Here is a 26,521-nt window from a genome sequence, read left to right on the forward strand (position 1 = left end):
ATGCAAAGCCCTTCTGTTTACAAATTCAGCTCATTGACAAGGCTCACAAAGCAGTGGCAGGTGTTATTCTTTACAGCAGGAATTAGTTCTGTGCACAGAGGGCTAACGCAGGGAGCGGGAAGGCTGCAGTTTGTTCCACCCCGCCAGCGGGACGGACGCTGCCTGCCCTCTGCACGCTCACACGGGTGCGTCCCGCTGCGTGCACACCTCCGGTGCTCTGCATTTCCCACTCACCTGGAGTTAGGTGAGCAGGTGCTAACTACTGAAATGGAAAAGGAGAGAAGCCCGCGTTAAAAGGAGCGTTGGTCTGTAAGGGTAGGATCTCATCTTCCAATAAATCAAGATATAAATTTAAATTATGAGCACCTTAAGAAGACTGAGGTTCATGCAAAGGAATACAGTGTAAGACAAGGTTCCCTCTGGTGTCATTTGTTTTTGTGACAAGCTGCAGAGATTGCTGGAACAGAAGAAGTCCCAAGCTCCTATATACCATCTCAAGTAGAATTCATGTAAAAAAGAAGAGAAGCAGCACCGTCTGGATGATAAACATTCATATTTTACAACCTTTCAGTTTATTTACTGATATATCTTTTTCTAACTATATTTGTTGTTTGTATCAGCTTGCCTAGGCAAAACAGAGCCATACATAATTCAGGGATAAAATTGCCATCAAGTCACTGCAGAATCTAAACAAATAGACCCCAAACATATATTTTTCATTAATAACCCTCCATTACCAATTTCCGACACTTTGAACCAAAAATAAATGAATAAAATAGCAAGATAAAAAAGAAAGACACCTCATTATTTAATGCCAGTCTCCCTGGCTTTGTGCTCGGAGCAGGTAGAGGTATTGTCTGCAAAGTTAGAGCTTAATGTGACCTGGGAGCGGGGCCCAGGCTGGCAGGGGAGCACGCGGAGAGGCAATCAGCCACTTGGCCAAAGCTGTCACCAGTCCTCACGCCTGTGAGACAAGGCTAAGTGTGGAAGCTCCCATGCCACTTATACATTTCATTTTTTGCTGTCTTCCTGTCCAAAAAGAGGAAGAAATGAAAAAAAAAAAGAAAAAAAAAAGGGAGGGGTGGAGTAGAGAAAAAGAAGAAAGAGAACTGTTAATTTACAAAGCCAAAAATAGCAGCTGTTAATGGGCTTTTGCACTTCTTTAGTCATCGCAAGGTCGTGATCAGAAGTAGCCCATGACTGATATGATTGATTCTAAAGTGAACCTCAGCTCAAGATGTCTGTAATGGACATTAAAAAATCTGAAAGGAACTTGAAAGAGAAAACAAAAAAGTGACATATTTTATGGAGCTGTGAAGGCCTCCAGGTTCTCACAATGAACTTGGAGGGTGGAGTCATGCTCTGTTTTTTTTATTGACCCTTATAATAATTATTGCATTACAAAGAACAATTAATAGTATAGATAAGTCTAACTTCATAAATTTTATGGCTATTTCATTCCTATTTCTTACAGCTCTGCTAAGAAGAGCCCTCCTCTTCCATCCCTGTGTTTAAAGGGTTAAATGAGATGAGTGACAGCCTTTCTGCATGATTTACAACTTCGAGCCCTGTAGTGAAACCAGCGCTTGATGGATGATCCTGAAAGACGGAGACTAACCATAAATCATGTCTTTGAATCATTGACAAAGATAAAGGAGAGAAAGAAAAAGCACTGGCATTGACATTCATTCTCCCAATAATGTACATTGACTAGTTACAATACAGAACCTTAATTAAAAAAGCGAACTCAAAGTAGTCACCTCAGTGTAGGGAACACACCAGTCTGGAAGCCTCCTGAAAATTACAAATAAAAGTTCAAGCTGCATCCATGATAGGTTACCTCCAAAGGAAAACACTCGGATGTGCACTTGCCACAGCCCTGCACTGCAAAAGCAAACCCAATAAACACTGGTCTTAACCTCCTTGTTATTTCTTTTTTTGATGCCTACTCTTAATTTCATCTTATTACTGGCACTGGATGGAAAGATGTCGTTCTTCAAAAAACAAAAAAAGAGCAACCATCTCTGCCTTACAGGAGAACTGAGGCACTGAGAAACACAGGGGCTTGTTTGGGGGCCAAGGGGAAAACGGGGCTTGATGAGTTTAGAGAAGGGGAGTAGGTTTATGTGTCCTGATAGGCCTGTGACAGAAAGGTGCTGGCACAGATAGGGGATCTTCCATCTAAGGCTTCTAAATTTATGGCAGAGGTGAGAAGCAAACTCAAATCCTCCAAGTCTCGGGCCAAGCAGAGGAAATCAATGTCTAATCCCACACTCCTGCACGCTCCCATGGAGACTGGTGCCTACAGAGATACATGACCCGGTGTCTGCGAACACAGCAGCCACACACTTCTCTTCTTTACTTCCCCAAAGCATAGACTTCATCTTTACCTTTCAAAGCAGATACAGAGTACTTCTGTGATACATTTAATATTTCACAAGAAACGGGAGGAGAAATGAAATGGCAGCCTCCAAAAGACTGCATGAAAGGCCAGCAGCGCAGAGACATAAAGGACAGGATAAGACCTATCGGGGTGAAGTGATGGTACCAGATAGTGCCATCCCTAACTGCACTGGCGACTCCCACCTCCACACAAGGAAAACTGATAGAAAGACAAAGAAATGCATGTGACAATGCATGTGTGTTGCGGGCAGCACCCTTTTTCTGTCTGTAAATGCAACCAACGAATACCCAAATGGGGGAACTTTCGGGGTCGGCCTGTGCTGCGCCACACAAGCACCTTACAAAGCTGCCTGAAAGGGTGTAGTGAGCTTGGCATGAAATGCAGTCAGCTTGAGGTGGGAGCAACTTGGCTATTTGCAAAAAGGTTTCATCTAACCATTTTTTTTTTTTAAACCCATGATAAAAAGGTGAGGAGAGAAAAGAGGGGTAAAGGAAAAAATACAGAAGTAGAAAGGAAAAAATAGAAGTAGAGAGAGGAAGGTCTAGACATGCATGTTAATGCTTCCCCTCTGCACTTAAGTCTTTAAAAAAAAAAGTCACAGGCTTGACAAGTTCATAGCTCATGTTAGCTGGAGGCAGGGGTGAACGAACTCCCAACTTCTCCATGTTTTGTTCCTTTCCTGAATCTTTCCAATTTGTTAAAATTCTTTGAGTTCCTCAAGCATTTAATCCTCCTAGTTTAAAGAAAATATTGGGATTTCACACATGGAAAAACTCAATTATCAAAACAAAACCAAACAAAACAAAAAGAGGACAAGCAGCACTAAGCAGGTTGTTGTAGGTAAAGGAAAGCACCTCCTATCAATACAAGGGAACAGCTCCATGAAACAGCTGAGAAAACACAACTGGGAATATGTCTGAAGGCACAACAATTGTAATAGGCACCCTTTATTTGCATATATTATTTCCCATTCTTCCCTGAGTTCTCTTTGCTGTGTCTTATTTTCTCTACTCCCTCCCTTTCTCCAGCTGATTACATGTATGAGAAATCGTTATCTGATCTACGTAGAAAATCGAAGGACTTTACAAAGTATGAGCAATCAGAAATACACTATAAAAATTATTTGATGATCTTCAACTCCTTCCATGCCATTTAAATATTTCTTTCAGTCTATTATTGATAACTCAAAATGTTTTCTGCTCATGATTCTTGATGTATCACTTTGTCATGAGCACTTTGAGGCAGCTTCACAAGTCTAGAAACTTGAACCAGGCACACAGAAGTTTCTTTGCCCCTGACTGCATGAATACACACCTCAGTTTTAAACTATTTCACACAAATGTGCTGTCATATTGGATTTGCAATTTCTTTTACATGAGTATTTGCTGAAATTTATTTTTCCAATAAACTTTCCTATTGCAAACAATTTGCTAAGATATTTAGAAGCAACTAAAGGGGAGTGAACAAAGTCACATATTTTAGCTTGTTTATAAATTCAGGAAAATATGGTTGTACTGCCTTCCCTTCCATTTCTCTCCCCTCTTCTTCAGCTTTTGTTTTAAACTCTTTCTCTGCATTACAAAAAAATGCCAGTATAGCTCATGAGAGAGCTTTATTAGTAGAAAATATTACTGAAGTGATTAAAATTGCAAACTTTTCCTCAGGAAAATTAGCCTTTCAGTTTTTTGTTTGTTTGTTTGTTTGTTTGTTTTTAAGGAAGAGAATAAGTAGGGAGGAGAAGAACCAAAATCTACATTCTTGTTTGGAAACAGAAGGGTACCTGAATAATAACTGATTCAGACATACAGGAAGAAGAGCTGATAGGAGCTGAATTCAGCTGTATCCAGTGTCAGGCCCTGTTACAGACCAGGTTTCCTGGCTGCAGCTCCCGGGACGTGGCACAGGCCAGCAGCCTTTGTAACTCCACTGGGCATCGCAGGAAATCAGTATCGAAATGATGGTCACTAACCCGTCCAGAGCAAATGGTTCACACCAAGGGATAAACATAACGGCAGTCTCCTGGCTTTAAAGGAAAAATAAAATGGCAAATTTGATCTAAAACAAAAAGACTGATTTTAGCGTGGATGCGATTTGCTCCTTTTGACTGAGCTAAAATGGCCTGATTTCCAGCGCAGCTGGCTGGGTTGAGGAGCACACCGATACTAATTATATCATTTCACTAAATCTTGAGGTGATAAGGAAGACAGACATCCAGCTGTCACAGGAAATGACCCTGAAACTAAGTGAAATGTTCCACTAAAAAGCAAATACACCTTTGCTAAAAAGTGCTGTAAATGCACAGCAGAAAATGTTACTCGTGGCTGCTGTCAAGGAGGGGGTGTGTGTTGCACCCCTGGACACCAAGACAGCAGAAATGAAGCACCTCAGAAACTGTTTTCAAAAGGATTTGGGGCACTGTGTAAGTCCTAATTCATAAGGATGCAGCCTGGTGGGTGAAGTTGGAATGAAAGAGAAAATAATCCACTTGGTGCCAGATTAAGGGTGAAATGCTGTTTCCCATTAGCAAAGGTGCACGGGAACCACCTTGTGAGGACAGCAGCTCCAGCAGCTGATTTATGGGGCCCAGCAGGACTGGAGGGGGTGAGAAGCAGAGGCTGGCCCTGGCAAGCCAGCCAGCCCGTCCCCAGTTCCCCTGGCTGATGCTGATGGCGGGCAGTTTGCTGTGCCTTGCCCCCACTGCGGCTCTCCTGCTTTGAGCGGCTCTAGCCCCAGTGGCAGGGGGCAGGAGCTGCCACACGCCCATCTGGTGTATTCGGCAAGTCCTCTCCTGGAGCAGAATTAGGGATTTTCTGCTCTCCTCTGGCCTTGCCACGCAGAGAGCTGGGAGAGAGGGTCCCTGGGCTCCAAGAAGAATTAGGTTGATTTAGGAGGCTCTACAGGAGGGCTGGGGTGAGGAAAGTGTTAATACAATAGGTTTTGGCATTTGACAGAGAATACTTATGTTTAACCATTCATAACTAAATCACATCAATTTAAGTGGATTCCTTGTATTTCTGACTCTCACATTAATCTCTATGCAGAGAGAATGTCTAAATATTTGTCTCTTTCAGTTCCGATATTGTAATTCTCTACAAAAACTAGGGGAATCCTCCCCCTCTTTTTATCCCCTCTCCTTCCTCTCTCTTTTCCTACCTTCTTTTCTTTATTTTCTGGTAGAAGAAAGTGGTGAAAGGCTTTGGATGATCATTTAAAGAAACAGGGATTTAATAAACCCAGTGTTTGGGTACATCACAGCTTTTATGTTGGCGCTGAACTCCACATACATTAAATCCACATCATCTATCAATCTTACAGTTGCGTGTCACTTATGAAAATCTACTGAGTATTGTTTTCATCTCGCCTTACAACATGCAGCAAAGCCTCATGAATACTGAAGAGCATTGTAAATACTGCACATCTTTTATTTTTAAAGGTCTAGACAGTTTGGAATGGCAAGATTTCTTTGTTGAAAATTGCAGCTTAAAGCAATAATTCCCAGATTCCTCCTCCCCTAGTTTTTTCATTCTGTGTGCAAACAAGCAGAAGCACTGCTCTGTGTCATTAGTAACACCTACAGTAGTGCCACTGCTGCCGCAGCTTCACCATAGTGGTGCTCTGCCTGTGCTAGCCATTAATCCAGCCTGATGCTGGTTCAAGTGTGATATTATTATTCAAATTCCATCCCACTAGGAAGCAACCAGCTCTGAGATGTATCTATTCATTTCGACTGCTTTATTGAAATCTGACAACCTGCTTTTTCTACATTTTTGAATACTGCAACTTTATGACCACACACTGCCATCACCTTGCTCTTATTTGCCTCAATAGCCCTCAGTAGTGGATCTGCCATGGACTGGATTTAATAGAACAATATTTTACCATTAGACAGCACCTTTCATTCTGAAGAATAAAGCCTCATTGAAATTCAGTCATCTTGGGGGCCCACAGAGGCACAGCTTCAGTGAGCAGGGACATTTTGGCTGGGGCCACAACCCAGTCTGTTTTGCAGAGTGCAGAGCGACCTTTAGCACACACACAAAGCCAACAGGAGCTGTGCGGTGTCATCCCAGACACCGTGGCCTCCGAGTATCTGGCCCTCAGCCTGGGCTAGAAAGTGGGTCGCCAGGTCTCCTGCCATCCCGTTGTGCTGATGGGGTACGGGCACGGCCACGTCCAGGAGCACGGGCTGCCTTCTGCAGTCAGGAGTATCCCGCCCGCAATACGCACCCCCAGCTCCAGGCAAAGCCAGGAACAGCAGGGAGGCATGATCAAAGGGAGGTGCAAGGAGTTGACTAAACCTTCTGAAACGTCCACAGAAGCCTGAATTTGCCTTGAGTCACCATGTACGTGAGGGAGGGGGGAGGCTCAGTGTGACTCTTACTTTACAGAAATCTTCTGAATAAGTTTGATGTCTCATTGCTTTCTTTTCCATTGGGTTACTATCATTTTTATCTTGTCAGTCCTACAAACCCATGTTTGTGTGCCACCAGCTTATCCTGCAGTACATATAGGTTATCATAAGCTAAAAGCTAACAGTAATCTCACCAAAAAACAATAAAAATAAAATAAAAAATAAAAAAATCACCAAACCACCACCAACAAAACCACTAGGATCTGACTACTAACATTTCTGTTTGTTTCTATCTCCATGCAAAGAAAGGTAACTTCTTTCTTCCTACAGACACAAAAGCAGAGCACCCCTGCCATCATGCTGTGAGCTGCACTGAAGTGTGAGCTATTTGGGATGTTGAGAAGCCTTCTGTGATTTCTGTAAACTGGTGGGATCAATCTGCTGCTACTTGTCCAGGCAATTCAACTTCAATGACAGGATTAAGAGCTACCATTTCAATTTCCTAGAGGCAGGAACAGTAAGCAGTCTGAAGTCTGAGCCATAGATTATCAAATTAATGAAGGGTAGGTACCTGAAGACTCAAGGGCCAACCTGTTAAGACACCTTGCTACTGACTCAGAAGCAATTCAGAGGAGTGCTCCAAAGCTGCACGGACTCCCCCCATACAGGCTATCCGTGAATGACTATTGCGTTATTATGGCTGAGGTGACAAACCAGTGAGGTATAATTTCAGAGTATTACTGTTTCTCCCATCTACCTTTGCTTATAAACATAGGCTTGGGACAGGCTTCAGCTCAGTTTGAGGCAGGGCTTGGTATTACGTTAACTTAGGCTAAAATCAAATTTTAAATCTAACTTGCCTGATTCAAAGGAATGAGGATGTGAAACATCCACAGGTGTCATCTTAGGTTTGTGAAACCAAAATTCAATAGAAGAGTTTCTGCGAAGCCAAGGCATTACAGGTATCTGTTACTGGGAAAAGGACCGCCGCTTACCATTTCCAGGCTTCTGGTGATTCAAATGAAGTGGAACCGAGACACAAAGCATCCCTGCATTTTGAGTTTGACAAACGGATCTGAGTTCACGAAAGCAGTACCAAAACCTCGAGAAATGTAAGTGATGCAGAGGGAAAGAATGCAAAGAGAGTGTGCTACCTCCCTCTCTCTGCAGTCCTGTGCACAAACATTGTACTGGCCTGATTTTCGGAGGCTGGGGTGGGGCTGCTCACTGCATCTGAAAAGCAGACCTTTTGTTTAGATCTGCAAAAAATTTGCAAGTTTGTTAGTTCATCAAAGAAATCTAATCCACCTATTGTCTTCTGATCTTTCTCATAAGATCCCTCCATATGAATAGAATTGCTTTTAAAAGCACCGTCCCTCCCGCACTCCACCCCCCCCAGCATTTCCTGTCCTCTCACCTTAAAAAACAACTCTGAGAACTTTTTGACCAAAGCAGCCATGTGGAGCCAGAATTGTTTCAGTTTTACGCAGGGCCTTTGCTCACATCCTGTCGAGTGTTAAAAATCCCTCAGCTGCTTTGCTAGGACCACCCGGCTAGTTCTGAACCACATCTGACAAAATGATACTGTTCACTTCCAGAACCCATCACACAGTTATTCTTGGATAAAAGGTAAAGCAAATAGCAGCCAACTGCTCACTGCTGCAGAAACAAAGACCATCTAGCCATTTATCAAAGCTTCAGACAACCAGCTTGCTTTAAGCTCAGCCACCTCTCCCATTACAGCTTTAAACGATAACACGCTATAATATCAGAAATGACAAATGGAACCGGGGGCCTAACCTATACACAATCAATACCTGCTCTGAAATAAGAACCATCTTTAAAGTATTGACAAAGGGAGCAGGAATACGTATAAAACTGCAATTTTTTCTTGAATTGTTTGGTATGGCCACTGTCAACATTCATTTGTCCATGACATTCTTTTTTTTTCTTTTTTTTTTTTTTTTCATGAGAGCAGCAAAACCCCAGGATGTGCAACTATTGTCAGGCCATTACAATCGCCCTGTGTCTATTGCTTATTGGAAGCTAAGAGGAAAGGGCCAATTGCAAGTGACTTCAGCAGAGCCTTCCGCTGCAGATTAGAGAGTGTTATGCTGTGTGCCAAGCAATTCTGCTTTCTGTTTCATTCTGAGATACATCAGAAAAATTTAAGATGTCATCAGCTTCACTCATTTTGATGGTGCTCCTCCAGCCTGGGTCAGAGGAGCTTTATTTAAAATACACCCATTAACCCTCTACAAGAGCAGAATAAAAATTCTGTGTTCAGGTCATAAAGGGAAGGACCTTCCTCTGAAGGATTGATGAAGGAAGCACCTTATGGGCCAGCTACTTCCTCCTCCTGAGTTTAATAATAATACTTTGTACATTTATAGCATCTTAAAGTGTTCACCACATTTCTGATACTCTATGAAGAATTAATAACAATCCAAAGTGCTCTGCAAATGTTCATATCCCCTTACAGATGGGGAAACTGAGACAAAGCCAAGTTGAATGGCTTGCTGAAGGTCACGCAGGGCGTTGGAACACCTGGCAACAGAAATGTAGTCTCCTGGGCCATTGTTTGAAGCTCATATCTCTCTTCCTCTGCCACACCATTTTGCCAGAAGAAAGCAAAGAGTGATGAGATGAAAATGACTTGTGAAGGGAGTTAGTCACGCAGTAATGGTATCTCCAGACTAAGTGTGCAACCAAGGAAGTATCAAAGAAGGGACTGTGGTCTTGGTATCAAGGAAGCACAGAAGAACTGACCACCAGAGTCCTCCACAGCACATAAAGAAGTTAACGACCTTACAGCCTTTTCTAGACATATGAGTAGCCATCCCCATTTCTTTTTACCCTTAACACCTGTGCTGCTCCAGGGTGCAGGCGGCTGGGTGCAGCAGCACAGCCCTGGCACGGGGCTGGGGTGCCAAGCACAGCCACGAGGAGGCTCTGCCAGCTGCGTCCCGCCCTGTCTCGCTGGCCGATTGCTGCTCGCCAGGTCGTTGTATGCCGATTTGCCAGCTACAGCTTACGAAGGGAAATATCTGGAAAAGTGGTTATATTTTGCTCATCAGTGCTACAGAAACTTCAAAGAAGCAATGACTCAGAGAAGGGAGTGCAAAGAAAGCAACAAAGGCAACTGAGCAGCTGGAGATCAGCCAAATGTTCTTGAAGGGTACCCTGAAATACGCCACACGTTACTAGTGAGTAGGACACAGCTTGGGGAAAACCCTTTTTAGAGCAAGATGTTAAAAACAGTGAAAAAGGGAGCAAGCAGGGCACCGGGGCTCAGTGGCAGAGGAGTTGAGGCACAGGAGCAGACCCACAGACCTGCTCTGGGGCTTTCACGTCGCCTCGCTGCAACCATAAAGAGTGGGAGTAAGCTTCTAAAGGGCTGGCCCACTTTGGTTAGGCCTTTCAAGTTCTCGGGTGGGAAATGGTATTATTGGTTGTCATTACATGTAAATAAATAAATACACCCACTCCCGTTTTGGAGGCAACACAAAACAGGAAAGAAGCTGCTACATGATTTCAGGGGAAAAAAATGCTTCTGTCTCCAGCCTTTTACTCTTCCATGAGGGGCTGGTGACTGCTTTATTTGGCAGGGCTCGTTTCAGAAAGATTTCAGTCTGTGCTGGGATTAGGCTGCTCTCTGCTTCAATGAACGAGTTGCCTCGGATGAAGAACATGACAAGGAGGGGGTGGGAGACACAGGATGCTCTGCACATGTCCCCCCAGCTCCGGGTGTTTCCTCATGGAAAGACACCAGATGCCAGCGCCAGATCCGAGGCGAGAGCTGCACTACTGAATCTGCTCTGGTGAGAGAAACCACAGCCTCCACTTTCCAAGCGCTGGTGTGGTCTGGATAATGTGTTCACAACAGGAGGGAGGCGCAGTGACAGGCCAAGTTTAATATTGATTTTAGCATTGCTGGACAGATTAGGCCAAAACAGAATAATCCGTTAACCCCCAAAAGCGGAGGAGTCAGCAAATTTGCTGGAGTTCTCTATTCAGGACACTCGGCTCCTCAGCTTTCTAATCGACATTTACCTGCAAAGGGGATGCTGCATGACAGCTTGTGTGGCGTGGTGGCACGGCTGGGGTGAGATTTTCTCCATGGCCAGTCCGCAGCTCTATCAGCAGCAACTGGAACTGATGGACGGGAGGGAGGCTGAAAAATTGGTTGGAAACCCCGGTTCCATGAGTCTTTTGGTGTAGAAACCGGGCCATTAGGCTGCTGCAGAGTGGGGCACTGAGGATTCAACAGGAGGAAAAACTCTCCGTGCTAAAAGCTGTGTAAAGCTATTATCGTTATTATTTACCACTGTTATTGCAATATTGCAATGTGCATCCTGCAGCAGGCATGTTTTTTTAGTAACTGGGCCTGTAATGCTCTATAGGGTTTGAACTGCAAAGAAAGTGCAAGCTAAATTAGATTAGTATGGAGCAGTAATATAATGAACAGAAGGTTAAAAGAGAAAAAAACGATGTAAGTCACATTATTAAAAAACTCTGAAGAGCAGAGCAAGAGCAGAGATGAATATCATATCAGGATTTTGGAAAAAGGGGTGGAAATTGAATTGAGAAATGGAAGACAAAAGCTTCTGGGGGAATGTAGATACAAAATAGGTCTAATTTTTCAAGGGTTTTCGGGGGGGTGAGGTGGCGGTAGGGTCTTAGCAGCATTTTTACAAGTGTTTAAATAGGTTAGAAAAGAATCAAGGCTTTAATCTGTAAAGGTTCTTTTGAAAAGCCTGCTAGGATTTCATCTCAAGATGTGCAAATACCCTAAAAATCTGGCCCTGATCATTCAAGGAAATTGAATTATTTTCTAGAATAAGAGTTACCTTGCAGTCAGTCTAAATTCTCTATGCAGTTATCAAATTAAAACAAAATGAGCAAGGAAAGCAAATAAAATAAGGGCATTTGATGAAGCAGCTCTCTCATAAACACTGTTAAAACAAAGACACAAACACAGCCTCGGTCGGTGACTTAGTTTGCTGAACTTTTGGGAGTTTGCCCAGACAGCAGTATGCTCACTCAGAGTTCAGGTCAAAATCTTCTGTGGAAAGAAAGGCAGGGAAGGAAGAAGTATGAGCAGCAGCTCCTTTACCGCTGCTTTCCTGCACGTGTGGCTGATCAGAGCAGAAGCTAAGTACAAAGCTCCAAAACTAGATTAGGAGGCACAAGAGGCAAACTCTTGCGCTCATAATTTACACGCAGAGCCTAATGACTCCTCACCCCTGTAGGTACCTACACTCCACCATCCTAGGATTCATAATTTTTGTTTAAGCTTTTTCTGCAAAGAGAGGCAGGCTCTCAAGGGAGACTAGGTTGACTATTGAAGCAATGATTTATGATGGTGGTAACTAATAAATTAAGTCGGCCTACACCTACTCTGTGGCACAGCACAACCTCTCCTTCCTTCCAAAGCAGCTTGGCCACATCCGTGCCACCTGTGGGGCCGCCTTCCTGGCTGGCATCGCTCCCCTGTCTCTGCCTTAGCATCATCCTCGCACAATTCCCCCCAGCCAAGGAGGGACGGACGCATCTCACAGTCCTTCTGGGATGTGTAATTTAGTCCTCACGCTGCTAAAACAAACGTGCCACAAACTGAGAGGTAGGCTATCCCCAGACTCGCCGAAGTAAAGCAGATGTGCCTGCGAAACGGGTCCGTGAGCTCCTTGCCAAAGATACTTGATAGCAAAGGAAGCCTCAGCACCATGTGATGAGGCAGTTGCTACGGTAACTACTTTTTTCCTTTTAGAGAAAAGCCAAGTAAACAAGCATGTAAATAGACTTAAGAGCCACGTAAATTGTTGGTGAACCTATTCTGGTTACCTTGACGATAAAGTATCACTCTTCCAGGATTTAAACTTTCTTTGGCGTGTAAAGAATATAATATGCTGCGATCGGAGGCAGCTACAATTGGATCATCTAAGTTTTAGGTCTATCTTCTCTCTTTTTGCATTACTCTTCTTTGCAGGGTGTGAAGGCATCCCAGGTAGCTAAGGCACGTGGTGTACCAAGTTCAGCATCACTCTTACTAAGCAGGCTACTCAGGGAGGCAGTGACTTGTGTATATGCACATTGAAAACAGAGGTTGGAGTGGTTGTCCCCCCACTGAGCTCTTTATTAATTAGAATAACAGCAGTTAAGTTGCAATGACTAGTATAAACTAAATTTTAAAAGTGTTGCTTTCTTTCCAGGTAAAGAAAATGATATGGGTAAAATACAAATTTGACATTTAAAAAGACAACGTCCTCTCCCAGTCTCTTTACCTTGGTTTGATCGCAGACTCATGGAAATCCGATCTGTACAGGATTAACTATACCTAAAGAATTTCTGCTGGTGTAAAAATGGTGGTGCCAGCCAGCAGAGCAGTTTGCTGCAGCTGGCCAGGCTGCAGGTTTTCCTTCCATGCTCTGCCCTGTACCAGCAGCAGGGCAGTTCCCGCTGGCACCGAAGGAAGACAACGAAACACTCCTTTTGCTTGTCAAGCACAGCAGAGGAATTCCTAAAACAAGCTAATCACTGGAAACACCACCTCAGGGCGATGCTGCCATGGGTGTGGGAGCCGCACTGCCTCTGCAGCTGGCACAAGCACTGACTCGTAGCCCAGACGAGGCCGGTGGTGTGACGCCAACCCGACTGCCGCACCGCGCTCTGTTCTTTGCGGGTGCTCCCAGCGCTCAGCACGCACTATACAAACCTTCCCAACGAAAGACCGTGCCCGCCCGTACGCAGCCTCTCTTGGTGCTTCAACCAGCACAGAGTGACGGAGAACGCCCCGCGGCGTTTTACCCCGAGCCTTCTCATTTTTCCTGCTGTTCCGACCGCGGCGGCTGTTGCTGCAGGAACGGAGCCCCTCGTGCCTGTGCCAGAGTGGGCTCTGCAGCTGCCACAGCTGACATCAGGCAGCATAACTATTTCAGCCCTGCCGGTCCTCAGCAGGGGTCACAGCTGACAGCAGACTTAATAAAATTGGCTGGGGTTGGGTGACTAAAATGAAACATCTCAGCTGAAAAAAAAAAAAAAAAAGGCAAGATTGAGGCTCATTCAACAGCTTTCTCTTCACATAGTTAAGGGAGAGCTTCACTACAATTGACAGCTAATTCAGTACACATCTCATAATATATTATCTCCCCAGCTATATGACAAGTCTAGTGAGCAAGATGCAAATGAACACTTAGGCAGGTAAGTTCTTAATGTCACTTTAAGACTCAGTGCAGCATCACTGTCTTCTCCATCCACCGGATGAGCTCCGTAGTGATGGAGCAGTTGTGGGAAGGTAACAGCAGGACGGCAGAGGAAATGGAAGGTAAAAGAGGTTAATTTATGGAAATTATCTAGGTCATCCAGTAAGTAGGACATGTCATGCACAGCTTTAAAAAGTACAATAGTAATTTATTTAGAACCTGATTTTTTCAATAGATAGTCAATGAGGGTTATCAGGAGTCATGTAATTGTTTTGATCTCCCCATCACAAAACGAACAGCAGCATCCTGAACTGATGGGGGAACTTCCTGAGTTGTTCACCTACAGGGAGGCCTCCCAGAGGAGAGGTAAAGATTTGGCTGAACCGGGGACCAACGCCTGGAAGTTACGTGTGATGAATTTGTGGGCTCCTGCAGCATTTCGCAGCAGCATGTGTCACCGGGACTGCTGGGCGGGCTGAGCTTCTGGCAGATCCCAGGATCACCAGAAAGGAAAAACCTTGGCAGAATTTCTAAGTTCAGAAGTACAAGTGATTTTGGGGGTGTGGGGAGTGCAAAATAGGAAAAAAATAAATTCTATATAGAGATGCTAATTCGTCCCAGACTGATCTAGACTTTCCTCAGTAGCTAAGAACTAATTAATCTTTTCCTTCTCATTAATGGTACATGTAAAGAAGCACTCTATTATTTTTTTTTTTGGCTACAGACAGTAGCTGACATATGACTAAGGATTGTATGAAGCATAGCTCTTGTTCTTTTTCTTTTTTTTTTTTCTTTTTTTTTTTTCTTTTTTTTTTTTCTTCTTTGCATTGCTTTTAATGCTGAAATTGAGAACACAAAACCTGGACTGCAGAGCTGCCTCCACTGACTTTGCACAACCTCTTTCACTGTGAGGAGCATTAAAGGAAAGTAAATCTATGGGACACACAGGGCACAAATAGGGAAATTCGGATAGAAGTGCCGAGGGGACACATTGAACTGCAAGAATCAGGAATGTTCCCAGGTCTGGGTGAAATTCCCGAATAAAATGTTCATTTATCAGCTCCGTGCCCCACTCCCTAGTTTTGTTTGTTTGTATTTACTATTTTCCATCAATTCCTCTGTAAGAAAGCCATGCAACCTTCTGCACTGATTCGACCTAAACTATATTTCATTTTTACTTTTTAAGTAGTTAATTAAATCAATCAAAAAGGCGGTATGGGCAGACACTTAAAAATAGATATTTTTCAGATTAGGCTAACTAGAATTTTTTTTTTTTTAAAGGTTTAAACCCTTCCAAAATAGTACAGCTACAACTAGCAGCGGTGGTTTAAAATAAAAGTCTTTCAGCTGTATCCTTTAGCTTCAGCTTTTTCTTCAGAGGAGCTGCTGGTCTATCAGAGCATCATAATTCTGAATTTTCCTGGCTTAATTGGTTTGTTTTGTGATGGTCTCTGTGAAAATAAATTACAGGGGGGTTTTGTTGTTGTTTCTGTTTGTTTTTTTTTACTGAGCTGACTACAAATTTGTAATGAGAATATCTTTTGTAAAGATAATAGGATGGATCTGGAGATCTTTAATCAGTTTTTAATTACAGAACCCAGTGACTCAAAACCTCCAGTACCTGACTTGGTGCCCTTCTCAAAGACTCCTGCCCTGCTCTGCAGCTCCTCCTCCCGCTCCGTCGGCAGGGTGCCGATGTGAGTGAGGCCAGCCAGCGCAGGGAACACTTCAAGGAGTTTTCCCATTCTGAAAACTGGACCTTAAATACCGCTGGCAGAAGGCAGCAGGCAGTCAGCCCGTGCTACCGGTGGTCCTGGATACGTTTGCACACCGCTGCAGGTGGCTCTGCGAGCTTCTGAGCACCGCAATGCCGGCTGCTCACCCTTCGGGAGATGGTTGATATTTTTCATCCATCCTCAGCTCGTACAGTCATCTCACTCTGTACCAATCTCGGTTTGCATGTGTTATAGATATTTTTTCTAGCCACCGGAATTGCGGGCTTATATTTAAAAAATGGAAGGCAATGGAAATAACTTTTTTTTTTTAATGGCATGGCTTTAATTTTATCGTTTCTGAGAAACCAGATTCATGACTCTTCGCCTTCTATTTTCAACAAGCTCTTCCTCTCCGCCTGCTGCTTGTTACACTTGTTGCAAAACCCAGTCTGAGGCTTTAGGCTGCTCACAGCAACGCTCACACTCACGCTCTTGAGCTGGTCATGTCTGAAGTGAACCATCAGCACAAAAATCAGCCAAGGCACTGAGAATCGGCCGCCGGTAACTCATTTTCTTCTGTCTAGCCCAAAGTGACTGCGATTATTTGCAGTAAAACTGTATATTTCTGATCAATTTTTTTGGCTCTCATGTTAATGTAATTTCAGCAGAATATCAAAAACAACTCTATTCTGGTTGGTATGACACATATTAATTGTGCATAAAGCTTGGAATCAATTAATTTAAAGTAATAATTTGTATAAACATCCTAACAAAATTTTAAAGGGTATTAAACACCCTGTTTTATAAACATAACACTTAATTTGAAAAAAAAAACATTTAGAAGGTAATGCATTTAGGATAAGTGCACAACACATGAAAATAATAAATGAAATTTTCCCAGTTTAGAAAATGAATGTAATTAATTAACATTTAAATTACATTTTTAATTGCAATCATGCCCTCCCAGGGGACTCATAAGGGACCATAATTGCAATTAAAAGCATGTGGATTAGATAATAAAACAATGCACACTGTCTGAAATGTGCGATTTAAAATGGAAAGCAGACATTGTTATCGGCACATCTAACTTAATTGTAGCCATAAAGCAAATGTGCTGTACAAAATAAAATTCACATACGGGAACATTTAATTCTTGAATCTCTTAAAGGGGACACGCTTGAGAGCACATTTTATGACAGGTTCTGTTTGAAACGGCCCTTTAAGGCTTTAGTATTCAGGGATAGCACTTTAATGTTTTTGCATTAATAAAAGCATAGCTGAATGTTCCTATTAAAATACACAGATACATTTAAGTAAGAGATGAAACCGAGTGTCTAAAATTTAAGTTGCAGAAGGCACAATTATATTAGGAGCACATTTTTCTTTGTTCTGCATTGTTTGAAAATTGCATTTGCCAGGGGTGAGTTGGAGAGGCACTACATTTCCAGTGCATGTAGCGAACAGGCAAAGGTATCTGATAAATAGGTGTTTGCCAGACAGATACAAATCTGCTCTGCCTTCCGTGTGGTCACCTCTCAGGCCAGCAGACCTTCATCAGAATATCGACGTTCTGGTTTTCCTTGGTGCTGCACTACTGCTTTTTGATAAATAACGAAGGTTTTAGCCTTTAGTGCCACTAATTCTTCATTTTTCAAAAACTTCCACTTCATCTCAACACAAAGAGAAGAAATAGGAGGCTCCCAACAATAAGAAGGATCTTTCAGAAAGAAGGTTGAACTCTGCTTTCAGGATACCAAGTGGTAAATGAAGACACGGAGGCTCTGGAGGGCTGTGTTCCCCCACGGACAGAGCAGTGTTAGTTACTTTGCTGGGGAAGCCCTCAGGGAGTGTAAGTTGCATCATACACAGACCTGGAGGTTTTCACCCAGTTTGTGTGTCAGGAGCCTAGTCCAAGAACAGAAGGTTTTCAGAAATCACTGATTAATCTCATTGCTAAGTGAATTCCTAGTAGGTGCCCAGATACTAGTTGTGACAGGTGTGTTATAAAGCGGGGACAGCACAGACTGAAAATGGAGAAAAGTGTAGAAGCTGATGGAGAAAGGGTTCCAGAACATGATAGAAATTTTCTAAATGGGTGCTTCTTTTTGCCATCTACTTTCAATCTTAAGGGACAATATCTTTTTCCTCCTAACCCTGATACAAAACATGGCTCTATCCATTTGCTTACATGGCAAATTTTGATAAATCTAACGCTTTGGTAGATGAGGTTTGGAGTTAGCTCTGATGTGGAAGAACATGTCATTTACGTGGAACCAGACAGAAAAAAAAAAAAAAAGGATGAAGAACCAAATCTTTGAATCTTTCAGTTCATTAATTGATGCTGCTCTAATTCCTGTTAGTGTGCTGGGAGAATGCTGATATAATTGTTGGTAATATTCACAGTGACACACACTAGGATATCTGCTCTATTTTCACCCTGCTTAAGACCTTGACCTAGGAAGGAATAGAGAGTTTAAGTGGTAACACACAAAATATAACCTCTGCCACTCAGGAAGGAAGTTATTTGGTATAGGAATATATCTGTAATACATATTCTTATATATTTTCCTATGTATATATTACAGATATATTCTTATATATATTCCTACCTGTTAAAACACAGCGAGAATCGGAAGGAAACGCGTGTGCAGGGTCCCTAAGTTATCCAAGTATTTTCCATTTTAAAATGTTTGGGAAACCTTGAAGTTCTTCCATATAATCTTTCTCACTAGTTCTGCTGCAGTCTTTGGACAGCACTATATATACAGTATAAAAAATAGTGATTGGTTTTGAAGGGAATAGTAGTACAATATTTCTAAAGGGTTAGAAAAGTTACCCTGAGTGTGAAATAATGCTGAAAGCTGAATACCACAATTGGAGGTAACTTTTGAACTGGAAGGAAATATTTTACTCTGCAATTGCTCAAAGAAATAAATATCATTTTTATAATACAAAAAACAAACCAACCCAACAAATAAAAATCAAACCAAACAAATGAAAGAAAAAAGAAACCACCAAGCATGAGTGTTAATGTTAAATGGAGAGTTATCTGAAATGGGATGCATGTGGCGCTTGTGTAATTTGGTATTTTGTGCAGTAAAGTGTTCGTTCTCAGGATTTTATCTGTTGTCTAAGGCATTCGACACTAAAGGGGTATGGTGACCTGGCACAAGCCAACCTTTCAGAATTGCATGAAATACAGAAAGTAAATATATATATATATATACATATTTTAATACACACAGCATTTACCCCACGCTGCTCACCCACAAAAAAATAAATAAAAATAAAAATAACTTCCAATGCCCTATCAGTGGTTTTTGCCATGCAGAGCCTACCTTTTTACAATGCAGGTAACGATGTGCTACAATATTTGCCACTATGTGGCAAGCCAATGGCAGACGATCTGTATGCGTATCTCCTTGGCTTAATGACAACATAACAAAGTTTTACGTTCGTTATGTTCTCATTCCTCAAACCCATATATAGGCCTCAGATGCTGATCCCATCTTAGGGAGCCTTAAACTTTGGTGAGCTCACCGTTGTCCAGTTGGACAAAGCACGGTTTGAACTGCCTGAAGCTAACAGTTAATCACATTAGCAGACCACTAACATTAAAACTGGGAAGTGACAAAAAGTAAAGCAACACTTAGATTTGCTGTGGGGAAACACATTCAGATTGAATTTAATTTGGATAGTCAGAAAATAGGGGCACCTGTCAGTTTCTAGGTAACACGGGGATTTTTTTCTAGCATCACTTACTACCTTTGGGAAAAAGCTCCTTTCTGAAGCCAAAAAACCTGACAAGGTGTAACTCATACAATGCATTGTGCTGCATTACGATGGCTTACATTGGTTCATGTCTTGTCATATGACAATATAACATGACACAAAACTGCATGTACATTGCATTGGAGATTTATAAAACAAAGCTTCCTTTGCTCAGAACTAGAAGGGCTGTATTGTGAACCGCTTGCCTAGGAGGAGCAGACGTTCCTGTGCCATGCACACAGTCTATAAAATATGCACATCCAGCCCTCAACATGAGCACAAACTAATAGGATCGGAGAAGCAGAACTTTTCATTCCGGCAGGATTTCACTACTGGAACTTTGTAACCCTGCGCTTTGATTTTGTTTTTTAATTAATTGCAGGAACATGGAAAATGCAAAACAGAAACACAGGGTAGGAAAGTAGAGGAAAAAAAAAAGAGGTAAAGATAAAAGACAGAAGAAAATTAATTGTTAATTATTTATTAGACGGTTCATTTGCTTACACCTACATTACAGTGTCGATGTTTTAACCCACTGTGCTCATTCCTCAAGTCTGACCCCAGCCACATCGTTAGTTGATTTCCTTTTCTTTTGTCACTTCTCATTAATTTCATCAGCATTTTTTTTAAGTTGTAAGATAGAAGCTATATGTAACATTATGAGTAATTCTTATGGGATACTCCTTTTCTTAGCCTAAGTAAATGGTAAATAAACCTGCAAACACTGCAACTGTTGTTAATATTCTTGAAAGGAGACGTTGAGCATGTTGAGACCCCGTTCTCTGAGGCACATAAGGCTGTATTTCCCAAACAGTTTCCAGAGTACAGAGGAACTTTGGAGCCTCTATGAAATATGTTTGCTCCTTTAATCACAGTCATTCTAAAGAAATTAATCTGTTCATCTTGGGCTACTGCTGAGACCAGACCCTCAGCCCTTCTTGGAGAATAAGTTTCTGAGTATAACATGCACATACAGAGGAAAAAGCCACTGGCATTTTTAAAATATATAATAACTGTAGCATTAAAGACAACTATAATATATCACCACAGAATCACAGAATAGTTTGGGTTGGAAAGGACCTTAAAGATCATATAATTCCACTCCTCCAACACCTTCTAAAGCCTGGTTTGTAAAATATAATCACTGCAGCCTACATAATTTCAAGATTTTTCTCTACAACTGCTTCAATAACTGGCTATTTCATTTAAAACTTGTTTTACTTCCTTTTTTTTTTTTTTGGCACAGTGGTTACAGAAGAGAGAATTGAATATGAAAAGGATTTTTTCTGCTTATTCTACTTTGGAAATTAATTTTCTTAACACTAGCCTTCTAAGAGAAGAAAAGTTTTTTTTTTTTTTTTTAAAAAAAAAGCTTTTCAGCTTAAAATTTCTTGCAGATTTACTGTGACACATTTAACATGCAATAAGTTGCCCACCATGAGACCCTTGGCTCCCAAGGTAGCATTTATTTTAGCTACAAAAAGGTGCAAAGCAGCTAGGATTTATATAAATGTAAAATAATTTCAGCAGTCTGACACAGGAAAGGTAGGTCAAATCACGCTTAGCACTTATGTAATTTTTTTAACTACTGAAACGTAATCATATTCTGGAGTGGGTGATCTCATCTCTAGGATCAGTGAAACTATAGCACAGTTACGTTAAACATAAAAAAGGAGAAAACCTACTCCATTTCTCAACATACAGAATAATAATAATAAAAAGCTTTTCTTTGATCTCCTTGCCAAATAAAGTACTACTCTAGCATTTGACATATGACTGCAGTGACCCTGAGATATGCTGCCTGTACATTACCTTTACTTTGTTTCAGCAAAGCCAAAACGGGTAACAGAACTCCATCATTTACACTTAGCTTCTTTTAAACCATTTTTCACATTTAGTCCCCGATAGAAAAGGAACGTGTCTGTTTCCTCCAGGTGATTTATTACGTAGTTTCTAAGCAAAACACTTTTATCTGAAAGTATAGGTCAGACAAAGGAATACTGCAATCAAAGAGACACTTGCAGAAACATTATAAATACTGTACTATATACAGCAGAAGCTCTGCACTGTCAAAAATGAGTAGCTGCTCACAAGCACTGAAGTTCATTGTCTTTCGGAGAAGCAAGAGTCGCAGTTAAACTGGAAGAGTAATACCTCTTAGATTTTTTTTTTCCAGCAGTAGTTACCTTATTTGAAATACATTTGAGTCCCCAGAGACTGGGTTAGAGAAGATGCTTTTATTGCCTTGCCATGAGAGTTTGATTTGGTTTTGTTTTGCCAAGTGGTTCTGTGGAGTCATGACCCTGTGGCAGGTAAAAGGAAAGGTGGCAAGCCACTCTGCACCCCTCATTTACAAAGATACACCACATCTACTGCTGCTTACACAGCTCTGTGACTGTCCTACCAGGTTCCCCCAGGTTTCAGTGTATTTCTCCCCCTAAGAAGCCTGGACAGGCATGTAAGTCCCCTTGCTCCTCTTTTACACAGAGGAAAGACATAAGGAAGGCTGAGTGACATGTGGGTCACATAGGAAGCCTAGAGTATAGTGAATACCTACAGTATGTTGAAGTGTGAAGCTCACAGGCATCTGACCTCTCAGGGTTAAGAAATACATATACTGAAGCAATACTGTGAAACCTAAACATATAAACCAACCAAAGCATAAAGCAGGTAGAGGAGCAAAGTTTCTCAAGAAGGAAGGCTAAACTATCCTGCTAGGTAGAATTAAAGTTGTCTAGAGCAGCACAGTACGAGACCTTCAATTATGTGAAAGCTCTCCTGAAATTCAGGGCTGAATCTGAAAAAAAATAATACATCACAATTTCTAATATCTAATTTTCTAATATCTAATATCTCACTGAATTTGTTGAGTTTTCACTTGCTATTTTCTCTAACTTGATTAAGAGTAAATATATACATGTATGTGTATGTACAACAGAGAGAGATAGAAAATGAGTGCGTGTATGCAAAAGAAGGAATTTCATTTTGGTTTGGCCATCCCAGAGAAAAGAAGACCTCAGTAGTTTGTTTTAACCACAGTGCGCTAAGGGAAGGGCACCAGGCTGGCTGGTGCACTGTGCTCTTACTGAGCATCAGAGGCACAATTGACAGAAAGCAAAGGTGAGACGGGACCAGTGGAGAGGAGAAAGGCTGAGGTCACTGCTTGACCAGGTAACAAGATGAGGAGCAGGAGCAGGAAGAGGGAAGGGAAGAACAAAAACTCCTGGGAAAAATCCAGAGCTGCCTCCAGAGTTCGGAGCTTCTCCAAGCTCGACAGGATTGTCTGTGGTTGACAGTCATCTGCTTTCCATCAAAATATCTTGATGTTCTTATTGCTTTTAGTTGTAGATCAATAAAGCAGAGAGTAATGACAGTTCAACAGTTTTTCTCCTGGTAAAGTGACCAATGCTGATCTACATACCTTGAGAAATCTGTTTAAAATGGGGAGGAACATCAACTTCCTATTTTACAGGGAACAATAAGCATAAGCTTTCATCTTGTGTGTGGTGTTTAGACACAGTAGTGACAGGTGCCAGTGAGCTGATGGACGATATTTCTGAGATAAGACCTTGCTTCCCTTCCCAGGCAGGATGGTGAGCAGATGCTGAGCAGAACAATGGCAAATAAGCCCTAGAAAACAGTGTGGACGGAAGGGGGCGAGGGTTGTCCTTGCAACTGCTGACTGGGAAGGGAGTAAGCAAGATGCTGAGTGTTTCAATGCTTCAGCAAAGACATATACCAAAACCGACTGAAATTCAGAAGTGCTAGAGAAATGGCAAGGCAACGTTCAATACATTATGACCTTTTCTGCTATTTTCAAAATTGTGATCTTAGGGAAAAAAAAAAAAAAAAAAAAAAGCCCACCCTCACCACATGGCTGAAAATATTATTAAAAGCAATGAATTCTTTTTTATTGTTATATGTTTTTTTTTTTTTAAGTACCATTTGGAGCAGAGGCAGCACAGAGGATGCCTGCCTTAAACTGCAGATAAGTTAGACATTTGAAAAGAACCAATTTATCTCATTCACTCTTTTACGTGCTCACTTATATTTATTTATATCCACACTTCTTTGAATTGCAATTTTTATTTTTTACTGTGTGCAGTAGCTCTTAATGATCATATACAGTTATGAGAATTAAAACAGAATCCCGCATTTCACTTGAACACCAGAGCAGCACACACACAGGATGCAGTATATATAAATAACAAAGACCTTGAATAATCACATACTCTATATCCTCTCTTACTGGAATATAAAAGCAAGCCCTAACCTATGACAAACTTAATACAAATAAGATATGAAATAAATAAAATGCACAATGCTAGAGCTCAATTTGAACTATTCAGACTTCATCAAAATATATTGGAAAATGTGTGATAGGACAGGGAAAGTCTTTGCATATAAATTATAGCTATGAAAGGATTTGCTGCTGCAAACAAGTGTAGAGATGAAACTTCCCAAAAAACTTATATCAAGCATAAGATATTGTAAATAATAATTTACATTTAAATAGCACCTTCAGTTCTGTAGGATCCTGGAGCATTTTGCTAACCACGAGCGAAATGCTGTGATGGGTAGATGGTGCAAGCAATGTTTTCAGTACTACTTTGTGTATACAGCACAGTATAAGTAAAGAAACTCTGTGGAGAAAGAAGTTTCTGACCTCAATAAGTACCACTTTTATATTAGTTAGCAAGGGTACAAGAAGCTGAGGCTAAGAGAGGATAGGCATAGATAAAGAGTAAATGGAACTTACAAATAAACCATGTATTAAGCAATAGCTAATGGTAGTATCAGCCAAAGACGTGGCTGTCAAATTAGGTGTTCTTGTGCATATTTATGTATGTGATCCACACACAATTCCCTGAACTTATTCTAGTTATTTGGGATTCAATGGTAAGTTACAATCAACCAGCAAAGATGAGCTGGTCATTACTCAAAGGAAAGACCAACAAACACAAAAAGCATTATTTTTTCTCCACCATGGGATAGCACCAAGACGTATGCAGCAGAACAGTAAGAGAGAGTGGAAAGCTTGGCTGAGAACACCAGTAGAAAACTCCCTTCTCCTCACCCTGAGTGTGGGAAGGTGTGTGCTGGAGTGTCTGCAGGAAAGGGAAGGGGAACTCAAAGAGCTCTTAGACTCACATCTGAAAAAGCACCAGAAAACTGCTAAAAATATAATTGTAAATAATATCAATTTACACTTGCAAACTACCTTGTATTGGACAAGTCTAACCCTCCTTACCAAAGAGAAGGCAAGAGTTTTCTAATTTTAACAGCAGAGAAACACCACAAAGTCAGACGCTGGCCACAAATGATGTCCAACACAGAACTGGGAATAGGACCCTCTGCAGAGTCCCAGGCATTTCCACGTGTTCCCCCATTAGAGTTCCAGTTTGCCCTAAGCCTGACCAGCGCCCGTAGTGCCGCATTGGTGAAGTGACTACAGGCAACACGGCAGCGACAACCTCTGAGCAGCCAACTCTGTCCAGTAACTTTGATTAAAAGCTGGCTGTAGCATTAAACAGGATATACATATACAAGTAAATAAATAAACAGTAGATAGTATAAGCTTTACGGATTGAGACCTGGAAGGTTTGTCAACATCAGAAAATTATATTGAGGAATTCACTGCAAAAATGTAGAGGGACTGTGGTGAGGCCGATCTCCACAGCAGCTGGCAAGGTCTCATCTGGACCTCAGTGCCAAGGTGCTAAGGCTGTGTGTGGGCGTTTGTATGACAGAAGCTGTGTGCAACAGGACATCGGCTTTATAAACTCTCCTCCAACCGCATTAAGACCTTCCAAAGCTTTATATGGCTGTTGGAAGGAGACCAAAAGTGTTGCTTAGTCATTTAGAAAGCCCAGTCAATAGAGGAGGATGTAGTATATTATTTTCCAAGTATCAAAATGATTCATTTCAATATGTAGGCATATTTTTCAATGTGTGAGGAGGAAGAATAAAGAAACAGCGTGCTGCAACAAAATAGACAAGGGGTATCAATGCTGCTCTCGTAAGTTTGACACTGAGTTTTATCTTCTGCCAGACCAGTGTTCTGTTCTATATCGTACATCACAAAGTACGTAGAAGATCGTGGATAGAAGATCGTGGGTCCCTTTGATGACCTCAGTGTATTTATGAACAATCCAGGAACAACTCAGCGTTACAATTAAAGGGTAAGAGAAATGTACAGTTAAAATGGATCCTGAAATTACCTACAGAAATAAATCAGCTATGTCACGACGGAATACTAGCACTTCGCTAGTAGGAACAGATTATAAACTAGGAAACGATAGCAGTAATCCATCCTCTATGTTTATATTTTAGGCATATCTAACCTTGAGGGTTTAGCACACGGGTTGAAGCAAATTACTCTGATCACCAATATCAATGTGACAAGCTGAGATATTATATGTCAATCATTCTGTGACAAAGATAAAAGTGAACAAGATTCATTTCATACTTATACAGAGATGGAACATGGATTATATATTTAGTGTCTTCTTTTTTTTCCCAATGTACCTATCAGCACTTGCAAGTTGTTTTAGAAAGGAACTTGAAATATAATCGTTTCAAGATAAATAACAGAGAGGTTCTAAACAACGATGTAGATTCTCCTCAAAAACCTTGAGTGAAGCCAATACCAATGGACTTTATAAAACTGAGAATTGCCTCTCCACTGAGAGTGCCCCACTACTTAGACAAATCAATTGGCTAATTGGCTTGACCTTTACTTTGGCCCTACAGAGTTTAAGTTAAAAAAAAAAAAAAAAAAAGAGAGAGAATGCGAGAGCGACCGAGAAAGGAGTATCCTAGATGTTCTCTCAGAGAGGGGGAGGGTGTTGGAGAGAATGTCCTATACACGTGGGATACAAACCAGCTTTACACTGACCTCAGATTTCCCTGTGCGTTAGCAATGCCATGAATCGACGTGTCTAACTCTTGGGGAACACAAAGAGGCCGATACATGAACCCTACGCAGGCTTGGGAAAGAGATATTTAGCTAAAACTTCAGCTGCTGGTAGCTCTGGGCTTGCATGGCAGCATAACTTTCCCCTCTTCCCTCTCATCC

The 26,521-nt window shown here is 41.6% G+C and overlaps 1 protein-coding gene and 1 long non-coding RNA gene across 6 annotated transcripts in view; one reads left to right on the plus strand and one right to left on the minus strand.

The window, feature by feature from the left end:
- Positions 1-26,521, minus strand: part of TSHZ2 (teashirt zinc finger homeobox 2) — a 230,221-nt gene that overhangs the window by 108,171 nt on the left and 95,529 nt on the right. The window lies entirely within an intron of this gene.
- Positions 13,797-26,521, plus strand: part of LOC136786509 (uncharacterized) — a 38,575-nt gene continuing 25,850 nt past the window's right edge. Inside the window, exons 1-2 of the long non-coding RNA XR_010825376.1 lie at positions 13,797-14,079; positions 25,496-25,625. This is a non-coding gene — a long non-coding RNA (uncharacterized lncRNA). The remainder of the gene's footprint in view (positions 14,080-25,495; positions 25,626-26,521) is intronic.

This window comes from Anser cygnoides, chromosome 16 (genome assembly GCF_040182565.1).
Source record: "Anser cygnoides isolate HZ-2024a breed goose chromosome 16, Taihu_goose_T2T_genome, whole genome shotgun sequence".
NCBI classification, from domain to species: domain Eukaryota; kingdom Metazoa; phylum Chordata; class Aves; order Anseriformes; family Anatidae; genus Anser; species Anser cygnoides.